Here is an 11,887-nt window from a genome sequence, read left to right as displayed (position 1 = left end):
ATGATATGTTCGGAATTCGTTCACTAACCTCTTTACATTAATGTTATTCACTGGGCTTTAGCTCACTGTTTGTATATATATGTAGTGTGTGTGTGCAGGACCAAGCCTAAGGGCTTCTGTTTTGTCAAGCCAACCATCATGCCTCACATGGAGGTTCCTGAAAGTTAATGTGATCCAGATGTTTTGTGATCAAGTTTTAAGCTCTCAATTTATTTTGTTTATTTTGTTTACAGGACTAAGTTTCTTTTTGTTATATCTACATTTGGTTGGCGTAATGATGATGTTATGATATATGTATGTAAATGTTTATAGTTTTCTGTCTCATATAAGTCAGCATAGCTCATTGGACAATTACATTTTTGTATTTGCTTTCGTTAGCCCCTTAATTTTGTTTAATCTGTTCAGAGGCCTTTGGTAATCCCAGGATTACTGGCCGGTTACAATGCTAAACCTATAGGGGCGGGTTTAGGTCATGACAAAACTCCTCTAAAGGGTCTTACACATCAGCCTTGAGATCATCATGCTTTGCAGGAGTTGCCTTCAGATTTTCATATTGCACCTTTTTATAGTCTAGAGGGCTATTATCTACAACACATCCTGCCCAAAAACAATGGGGCAACAAACAACCCAACCTTCTTTCTAAAAAGAAATTAAAAAATGCCTACCAAAAGTATTTCTAATTACATCAGAACTAAATTCACCCTCACTCTTCTTCATTTTCATTGGTAATGTCTTCAATCAGCACTTCATCTGTAATGCCCCAAATTTCTAGGCCAAATGATAATACAACAATCATAGATCTTTCAAAGAAAATCGAATATAAATCTCTAAACTTACATTACATGATACAATAGTTCTTCATGCAACAATACATTAATCCAACAACAAGTAAATAAACAAATAAATACCCCCAAGGGTTTACAAGTTTCCAAGGCTAGAGTCTGGTTACACAAAACGGTTATTCAAACCCACACAAACACAGCCCTTGCCTTACACACCGAGTCACAGTAAAATGAGAGCATTGTACTCCTAACACACATACTTCCACGCCCCTAGTTGGGTGGGATCACCACATCTTTTCCTGTACAAAAATCCTGTAGGGTGAGCACAAAGCCCAGTAAGAAGTTCTTAACAAAGTATATCCATTTTATACAAGTCTCAAGAGATGAAATGCATATGCCATGCTATGCCCTTTTTGAAGATAAATCACATTTTTATCTTTTGAAAATCATCATACTCAATGATATCATGCAATTTCAGCTGTTCAAAAATTAACAATTTATTTCAAGGGCGATAAATACGACTCTAGTAATCCCTAGGTCGGTGTCTGCAAGTAGACTATACAAGTACTACCAAATTGTCATTTTTATCGATATTAACCAGAAGGCTCGACACCTATCCGCGCGGGTTTTCGGTCTTTCACCCCAGACATTCAAGCCAATTTATTCAATATCATCTACACCACCTATTAAGACTTACCAACGTATTTATCCCAAAACCGTTCCATGATTGTTTCTCAACATTCTTTTCTCAATGCAAGTTTTCAAATCAATTTTCAAAGTTTGATCTAATCAAATGATTTGGATATGCCAATTTCACAAGATGAATACAAATACTTTTATTCCAATTCATCATGCAAGAAATAACACAATGTCCTCTTCTCAAGTATCCTCAACAATTAGTTATTTCAAGACTATTTCAACGTTTTGAACAATAATTTCCAAAATGAACAACAATCCTCATATTCTCTGAAATTCATCATTTATATAAATATAAATAAGAAATTTTTCAAACATCCATTTATTTTGACACACAAAATAAATATAACAATTTTATTCATGAATTTTCAGTCTTTTTTTAAAAAATCCCCAAATTCTAGGTTTTCTCACCAAAACTATACAACTCAAATATTTTGAAAGAAAACTTTCCAAAATCATCTTTTCTTTAATCAATGAAGATCAAAACCCATAAGATCATTTTAAAAGAACAAGAGACAAACCCACTTTCAAAATCGCTCAACTTCTCAAATCAACAATCAATTTTCAAAGCTATCGAAAGATGATTTCAAAAATCATATAGATCTTGCAAAAATATATATATATAACTCTAAGAAAATTCCTACCTCAAGTTTTGAAGAAGAAATGAGATAAAACCCCCAAAATCAACGGTGTCGAAACTCGATCTTCACCGCACATAACGAAGCCCTCGAGAAGTTAACCAACTTTGATAAAGAACTTATGGCAGAACTCTAATGGATCTTGAGAAATCAAGGTTTTGATCCAATTTGGCATAAGGAAATGCAGAGAGAAGGGAGAAGAAAGGGTTTTCAGAGAGAGAGAGGGAGATATACAAAAGTGATCTAAAATATAAGATTCACGAACTGATATAACATTGTCCGCTCGAGCGTCAAATACACTTTCTCAGTACTTTTGCAGACAGGTCAAACTTCTGAAACCAAAAATTCTCCGCTCGAGCGGATAAGCAACTTCGAATGCATTTTGTATTTTTGCTTCGGGGGCGCTGCTCCTCAACCTTGCCAGGGCGTTGCCCTAGGACCCGCAAAGGGGCGTTGCCCCCGGGACCCCCGCGAGCTGACCGGCAGGTCGATCCCCGCCAGGGCGCTGCCCTTGGACCCCCGCGAGCTAACCAGGTAGCTCGATCCCTGACATGTTCAGCGAAGTGGCAAAACTGGGATCGCTACAACTAGCATGGCATGTGCATTTCATCTCTTGGGACTTGTATAAAATGTATATACTTTGTTAAGAATTTTTTACTGGGCTTTATACTCACCCTACGAGATTTTTGTGCAGGAAAATATGTGGTGATCCTACCCAACTAGGGGCGTGGAAGTATGTGTGTTGGGAGTACAATGCTCTCATTTTGCTGTGACTCTGTGTGTAATTCAAGGGCTGTGTTTGTGTGGGTTTGAATAACCGTTTTGTGTAACCAGGCTCTAGCCTTGGAAACTTGTAACCCGTTGGGGGTATTTATTTGTTTATTTACTTGTAACCCGGTATAATGTATATTGTTGCTTGAAGAACTATTTTATCATGTAATGTAAGTTTGGAGATTTATATTCGGTTTTTCTTAAAAGAGCCATGATTGTTGTATTATCATTTAGGCTAGAAATTTGGGGCGTTATAACTTGGTATCAAAGCTATCAGGTTTGAATACTTGGAGCTCCTGGGAAGTGGTTGTTTAACCACAATGGGTTCATTTAGCATGCTTGGGAAGTGTTACGCATTTTGTGGCTATGTGATAACATGTTTATGTGACTAAATGGGTATGGGATTAGACTTTTGGGATGTTGTTTGCGCTTGTTAAATTCTTTGAGGTCTTATTAAAAGGGTACTTGATCAATTCTCATTCTACTAAGAATTCTTGATTTTTCGTGGGACGAATCTCATCATAAGAGTATAATCTGTATGTGTTTACATGACTAAGTGCTTATGTGGAGTGAAATTGAATTGTGTATATGGTAGAGAAACATATGGAATTGTTGTAGTCGAACGTGTGAGTCAAGTTACGAGCACATATGAGTTAATGTGCTAAATTATTTCTCTTGTGTCCTTTATTAGGATGTCAAAAAGGGGTCAAGTCCATGGTGGTAGAGGCAGGAGGCATGATAGGGCTTGCCGAGGTGTGCATGAGGTACCGGTCCATAGGGCTCCGGTGCAAAAAGAAGGGTTTGCCCAAGCTAATATGGCCGAGCAAGCAGGCCAAGCTAATATGGCCGAGCAGGTGGGACAAGCTAGTCAAACCGCAATGGGGACCCTAGCTCAAGAAATGACAGGGGCTTTAAGAGAGTCTATGAACTTGTTGAGGGTGGAGAATCAGCCCGAGAGAACATCGTGGAGTCAAGGGCGAGTTTCCTTACTAGAGAGTTCTTGCGGGCCAAACCGGATGAGTTCTATGGTGGTCCCGAGCCCAAGAATGCGGATGAGTGGCTCGAACAAACTGTGAAGACATTTGAGATGCTTCACATTGAAGATAGTGAACTAAGAGTGACTCTAACGAGTTACTACCTTCAGGGAGACGCGTGTCAATGGCGGAAATATGCCAAGGGTAGAGTGGAGCCGACATGGGAAGCCTTTGTTGTTGTGTTCCAAGATAAGTACATACCTCCCACTGCTAGGGAGAGATTGAGGCAAGAGTTTAAAGACCTCAAACAACTCGACATGGCCATGGCAGAGTTTGAGGCGGTCTTCTCTAGTTTGTCCAGATTTGCACCAGAGTTGGTGGCAACGGAAGAGCACTGTTGCATTGAATTAGAAAAGAAATTGAAAACAAAAATCATGTTCAAGCTTGTCGGAAATATGATTCGGGAATATGACCGTCTTGTGGAGACGGCGACACACGTAGAAATTTCCATACAAGCCGAGGAGGAGAGGCTTCGGTGTTCGAGGTCTAAGGGCCAAGAGTCTCAAGGAGACTATAGGCAGAACAAGAAGAGCAAGAACACCTATCCATCCCAGTCCCAACCACAGCAGTCTAGATCCACTTTTCCTTTGCCTAGTGCGGGTCCGGGAAAAAGTGCATCGAGTAGCTTCTCGTATTTTAAGTGTGGCCAACCAGGTCACAAAGTGGGAGGCGCATCTGGCGCATTAGGGTCAAGGCAGACTCAGAGCCACCAGTAAGCTCAATCAGTCCAAGCTTCACGAGTTAATCAGGGAGCCACTTCGGCTCAGTCAGTACAATAGGCCTATGCTCCGAGAGGGGGGCAAGTTAATCAGGGGCCACTGGGGGCGCGTGTATGCTGTTACCGTGCCAGAGCAGTTGCCAGAATTCTCAGTTGTGAGAGGTATTTTTGTTGTATGTAATTCTTTGGCTAATGTATTGATAGACACGGGTGCGTCTCATTCATTTATATCTACTGCATTTGCTTCGGCATTGGGGTTAGAGGTAGCACAGTTAGTGCTTCAACTCAGAGTAGAGTCACTTGTTGGGGGTACAATTGATTTAGATCGGGGTTGTCGTGATTGTGAAATAGTAGTTGTCGGGCGTCGACTTCCATTTGCTTTTGTGTTGCTAAATATGTTGAGTTTTGATGTCATTTTAGGCATGGACTAGTTGTGTTCTTATCAAGCTGTGATTGATTGTTACTGTCAGAGAGTTACAGTGTACACTTTGGGTAGTGATCGTTTCTATTTTCTAGGGAACCAAGTTGATAGAGCCTTGTCGCCAGTTGTTGACCCTCGTAATAGGAGCAAGCTTAGTGGCCTTCTCGCAACTCTCTTGGACAGTGAGAGTGACGGGGCTCGTGTTGAGTTACCAAGGGTAGTTTGTGAATACCCGAATGTCTTTCCAGAAAATCTTACTAGTTTACCACCTCACCGGGAGATCGAGTTCTCCATTGAATTAGTGCCTAGCACAGCACCGATTTCCATGTCACCGTATAGATTTACACCCACCGAATTACATAGGTTGAAGATTCAACTCCAAGAGCTTTTAAATAAGGGCTTCATTCGCCCTAGTACATCGCCTTGGGGAGCTCTGGCTCTCTTTGCGAAGAAGAAGGATGGGTCATTGCGGTTGTGTATTGATTACCGCAAGTTGAATAGAGTTACAGTTAAGAACAAGTATCCTCTACCCAGAATAGATGATTTGTTTAACCAACTTAGAGGGTCTCGTTGCTTCTCAAAAATAGATTTGAGGTCGAGGTACCATCAGTTGAGAGTCCAGGAGGAGGACATTTAGAAGACGGCCTTTCGTACTCGTTATGGCCACTATGAATTCCTTGTAATGCCTTTTGGGTTGACCAATGCACCGGCTTCCTTTATGGATTTGATGAACATAATTTTTCAGGAATACTTGGACCGTTTTTGTGGTCGTCTTTGTGGACGACATCTTGATTTATTCAATCGCTGAAGAGGAACATGGGACTCACTTGCGGGTAGTGCTGGGTTTACTTAGTAAGCACCAATTGTATGCCAAATTTGAGAAATGTGAGTTTTGGTTAATAGAGGTGAAGTTTTGGGGGCATGTAGTGTCTAGAGAGAGAGTAACTGTGGACTCCTCAAAGATAGATGCCGTACAGGATTGGGAACAACTCAAGAATATTTTTAAAATCTGGAGTTTCTTGGGATTAGCAGGGTATTATCGATGTTTTGTAAGGGACTTCTCTAGACTAGCTACACCTTTGACTAGGTTGACTAGAAAGGGTATCAAATTTATATGTAGTGAGGCTTGTGAAAAGTCATTCCAAGAGCTTAAGACTAGATTGACTACCGTACCGGTTTTGATAATTCCAGAACGGGGTTTGAATTACATTGTCTATTGTGATGCGTCCGGGGATGGACTTGGTTGTATCTTGATGCAAGAGGGAAAAGTTGTGGCCTACGGTTCACGACAATTAAAAACTCATGAGAAAAATTACCCCACCCATGATCTAGAATTAGTAGCGGTGATTTTTGCATTGAAAATTTGGAGGCATTATGTCACGACCCAAACCCGCCCCTATGGGTTTAGCATCGTAACTGGCCAGTAATCCGTGATTACCAAAGGCCTGCTTGACAGTAATAACAATAGTACAGAGTAAGGGGCTGGCGGAAGCCAAACAGTAAATAGAAGATGTCCAATGAGCTGTGAAAATCTGAGTGGAAAAAGACTTTTATGGACTAGTCCACATCATAACCACAAACATATATACATATCAGATACACGTATCATACAGGATAGGGATCCAATCCCTTCACCATAACTGTACAGTCAAAAGTCTTAAACATTCGTTACAAAACAGAGACAAAAGGGTGAATCTGAGACACCCCAAAACAGCCTTGGCTTGAACAGACTTGGAACCTCGAAGTGAGGCACAATGGTTGGCTTGACAAAACGAGAGCTTAACTTGTCGCTCCTAGCTTCGGTCCGGTGCCTGGCCACCTACATATATATATATATATATATAAACAGTGAGGTAAAGCCCAGTGAATAACAACTGTGTAAAGGGGTTAAGAATGAATGTCCTTTCAGTAATTAAAATAGTCATTTACATCAGTAGATCAGTTATTCAATCAGTGGCTCATATTTCATGCCATATCAGTCGATTAGAAATCATAACAATCATATGTTGTACATCCAATAACAAAACAGTACAATAGGTCTTAATAGACCGAGCAGTCAGTTGATGGCCATCAGACAGTAAACAGTAGTAGTTCCAAACATTGGAACTGACAGAGATCTCTGTAACAGTAGCAGTAACAGTAACAGTAATAGTAGCAGTCAGTTGCTATGGATGCCACAAGTACAGTTCATAAAATAAGACAAACATTCATTCAGTAAACAATATCATTTCAGAAAACAGTACAGTTAATCGTTCAGAAAATAATCATGATTGAACGTAGCTTTACAGCATTGTTATTCACAGATCACTGGGCTATAGACAAGCTAGTCAGCGTCCTTGGGTGCCAACCTTACACAATTGCAGAATGAACACACACTAAGTTACACACTTGGGATTAATAACTTAGCGCCTATTTGGCTTGGTATGGTTCTATAACATTATCCTCATTAAGATGCCTTAAACATGGCCTAGGAATGCCTAGGATAGGATGAGGATGCAAAAATGTACTTTAAAACACTTTTCAAAATTTGCTGAAACTAGGGGTCTCGCTCGAGCGTGGCTTTCTCCGCTTAAGCGAGCTTACCAAAACAGAGGGGTCGCTCGAGCGTAGACTCCCTCGCTCGAGCGGTCTGTAAAAATGCAAAAAGTACTGGTTGCTGAAATTCTCTGCTCGATGCTCGCTCGAGCGTGAGACACAATTCCTCGATCGAGCGTGGGTCTCGTCACTCGAGCGTGCGTCTGCACATGCAAAAACCTGAGAGCTTGCAATCTATGCTCGAGCCAGCATTCCGTCGCTCGAGCGGAGCTCTGAACACAAAGGTGGTCGCTCGAGCGTGGAAGCCAAAATCTGGGTTTTTCATATTTGCTTCCAAAGCTCAAACCAAGAATCAAACATATCAAAACTCAACCTTTTGGGCCAATTTTCTGGAAAACACTTAGAAACCCATAATACAACATGTTTCAAAGATCATTTTATAAAATCAAGCCCAAAGGTGCGACAATAGAACACAATCTTTAATGGAACTTGAAGAACAATGCAAGAACATAATATGCAAGAGTTCTCATGGACTCTAATGCTCCAAAACATGATCAAATGCAAGATTGAACTCTAAAACATGGTGAATTCTTGAACCACAACTAAAATATGAACATGCATGTAGGATTTTCATAAAAACAACCTCAAAATGGACATGCATGCATGAATTCACTCTCAAATCAACACTTTAAGCAAATTCTTGACTCTAATCACCAATTGAACATATTTTCAATGAAACCCTCATGAACAATGCATGTAAGAACTTCAATTCATGGTTAAGGGGATGAATTTCCTACCTTAAGTCTTAGATTCCAAGTATGGTAGCCTAATTCCTCAAGTCTCCTTCAAATTCTTCTAAATTTCAAGCCAAACTCTTGTTGAATCTATTTTCCTTCCAACTCTCTCTCTCTCTCTCACGGTTTTGGTCTAGAGAATGAGAAGAGATGATGAAATGATAGTGCCAAACATATGAATCAAGACTAAATAAATGGTCTAGAAATAAACCACTCAATGACAATTATGTAATAACTCAAGCTAATGTAATTTAACATTATTTAATCATTCCAAATCAAATTTTAATTAAACCTACCATAAAATTCCATAAATCCTAATTAGCATATAACACTAATCAATTTCTGAATCAGTCGCCGATAAGGCTTTCAATTCGCAATTCAAAATTAAAACACGAACAGATCATTCAGTAACAAACAGATAGAGATGCATTTAAAACAACACACTCATGGAATCAATTCAGGATTTCATCTTAATCGATTACTTATCATGCTTAATCATAATTTAACGCTAATCAGAGGTGAGGGTTGTCACACATTACTTGTACGGTGAGAAATTTGAAGTCTTTTCTGATCATAAAAGTCTAAAGTATTTGTTTTATCAAAAAAACTTGAATTTACGACAACGGAGGTGGATGGAATTTATGGAGGATTATGACTTTGAGTTACACTATCATCCAGGGAAGGCTAATGTGGTAGCAAATGCTTTGAGTCGAAAATCTGTGAGTAGTTTGGCAAGTGTGGCCATTCGGGAATGGGATATGCTAGATGTTATTGGCAAGTTTGATTTGCACTTGGGTGAGTTTGGAGAGAGTGCTACCTTGTTTACTTTGAATGCTTAACCTACCTTGGTTAGTAAGGTCATAGAGGCACAATGAGGAGACCGTGGTGTGGAATCAATCCATGTTAAGATTTTCAATGGGAAGGAAGAGAAAGGTTTGAACGTTCACTCAGATCTCAGTGTATGTTACCTAGACCGTTTGTTTGTACCAAAATCTTGTAGAGAGGAAATACTTCGGGAGTTCCATCACTCATGCCTTGCGATACACCCGAGAGGCACTAAAATGTATCATGATCTTAGTCGTCAGTTTTAGTGGAGGGGTATGAAATGGGATGTCGCTTTATTTGTATCGAAGTGCCTTACTTGTCAACAAGTGAAAGCCGAACACCAAAGACCAGCGGGTTTGTTACAACCCTTACCGATAGCCGAGTGGAAATGGGAGCGTGTTACCATGGATTTTGTAGTTAGGCTTCCTAGAACACAACAAGGCAATGATGCCGTTTGGGTGATTGTTGATAGGTTGACTAAGTTTACACATTTCATTCCGATGTGCACCAGCGACTTAGTTGAACGCTTGGCAGAGTTGTACATTAGAGAGATAGTTCGACTTGATGGAGTCCTTGTGACTATTGTGTTGGATAGGAATCCTCGTTTTACTGTCCGGTTATGGCAAAGCCTTCAAGAAGCGTTGGAAATAAGTTGACTCTTAACACCGCTTATCATCCTCAAACCGATGGACAGTCGGAAAGTACCATTCAGATTTTGGAGGACATGCTTAGAGCTTGTGTCCTTGATTTTAAGGGGCCTTAGGAAAGGCACTTACCATTGATTGAGTTTGCTTATAACAATAGTTACCAAGCTAGTATTGGGATTGCACCATTTGAGGCCTTGTATGGCCGACCTTGTAGATCACTGGTTTGTTGGGCCGAAGTGGGTGATGCACCATTATTGGGTCCAAAAATTGTTAGAGAGACAACCGAGAAAGTTGTTCTCATTCGGAAGAGATTAACTACGGCCCAAAGCTGACAAAAGAGTTATGCCGATAAGAGGAGACGACCTTTATTTTTTGAAGTTTGTGACCATGTGTTTCTAAAAATCTCACCAAGGCAGGGTTTAATGAGATTTAGTAAGAGTGGTAAATTATCTCCAAGGTTCATTGGGCCTTTTGAGATCTTAGAGCGAATTGGGGAAGTGGCATACCGGTTAGCTTTACTGCCACAACTTTCGGGAGTTCACAACGTATTTCATGTAGCTATACTTAGGAAGTATGAACCCGACCTTTCTCATGTACTTGATTGGGCTGACTTGGAGGTAGATGAGGATGCCTCTTACAAAGAATGACCAGTTCAAATATTAGATACCCGGGAGCAAGTGCTACGGGGCAAAACTATACCGTTGGTAAAGGTGCTGTGGAGACACCATGGGATTGAACAAGCGACGTGGGAACAAGAGGCGGAAGTCCGCTCCAAATATCCGGATTTGTTTGAAAATGCTTAAGTTGCTTTTCTTTGTAATATTCCCTAGTGTTGAGGGAAACGTATTTAAAGTTGTTAACCACATGTTGATATGTGCGTTGTTGTTTTAAGCATAAGGTTGTTGAGAGTTGCCATTACTTTTTGGGAAATTTCATATTTATGCATATTTGGGAGGTTGTTGTTAATGAGATAACCATGGTGGAAATGGTGGAATTTGGTTGAGAGTTAGTATTGTGATTTGAAAATGAAATAGCGTGGTTTTGATCGCTAGAAACCCTTTGTTTGGGTAGTTTGATTTGAAATTTCAGGGATGAAATTCTTGAAGGGGGGAAGGTTGTAGTGATCCCAATTTTGCCACTTCACTAAACATGTCGGGGATCAAGCTGCCCGATCAGCTCGCGGGGGTCCAGGGGGCAACGCCCTTTCGCAGGTCCTAGGGCAGCGCCCTGGCGAGGTTGAAGGGCAGCGCCCTCGAAGCAAAAATGCAAAATGCATTCGAAGTTGCTTATCCGCTCGAGCAGCCGTTTTTGCGCTCAAGCGGAGAATGCTTGGTTTCAGAAGTTTGACCTGTCTGCAAAAGTACTGGGAAAGTGTATTTGACGCTCGAGCGAACCATGTTATATCAGTTCGTGAATCTGATATTTCAGATCACTTTTGTATATCTCTCTCTCTAAAAACCCTTTCCTCTCCATTCTCTCTACATTTCCCTACGCCAAATTGGATCAAAACCTTGATTCTCAAGATCCATTAGAGTTCTGCCATAAGTTCTTCATCAAAGTTGGTTAACTTCTTGAGGGCTTCGTTGTGTGCGGGGAAGATCGAGTTTCGACACCGTTGATTTTGGGGGTTTCATCTCATTTCTTCTTCAAAACTTGAGGTAGGATTTTCTTGGAGTTATATATATATATATATATATTTACAAGATCTATATGATTTTCGAAATCATCTTTCAATAGCTTTGAAAATTGATTGTTGATTCGAGAAGTTGAGCGATTTTGAAATTGGGTTTATCTTTTATTCTTTTAAAATGATCTTATGGGTTTTGATTTTCGTTGATTGAAGAAAAGATAATTTTGGAAAGTTTTCTTTCCAAAGATTTAAGTTGTATAGTTTTAGTGAGAAAACCTAGAATTTGTGGATTTTTTTAAAAGAAACTGAAAATTCATGAATGATATTGTTATATTTATTTTGTGTGTCAAAATAAATGGATGTTTGAAAATTTTCTTATTTATATTTATATAAATG

This window comes from Camellia sinensis, chromosome 7 (genome assembly GCF_055761805.1).
Source record: "Camellia sinensis isolate YWXY chromosome 7, ASM5576180v1, whole genome shotgun sequence".
In the NCBI taxonomy this organism is placed as follows: Eukaryota; Viridiplantae; Streptophyta; class Magnoliopsida; order Ericales; family Theaceae; genus Camellia; species Camellia sinensis.
This window is presented reverse-complemented; position numbering follows the sequence as displayed.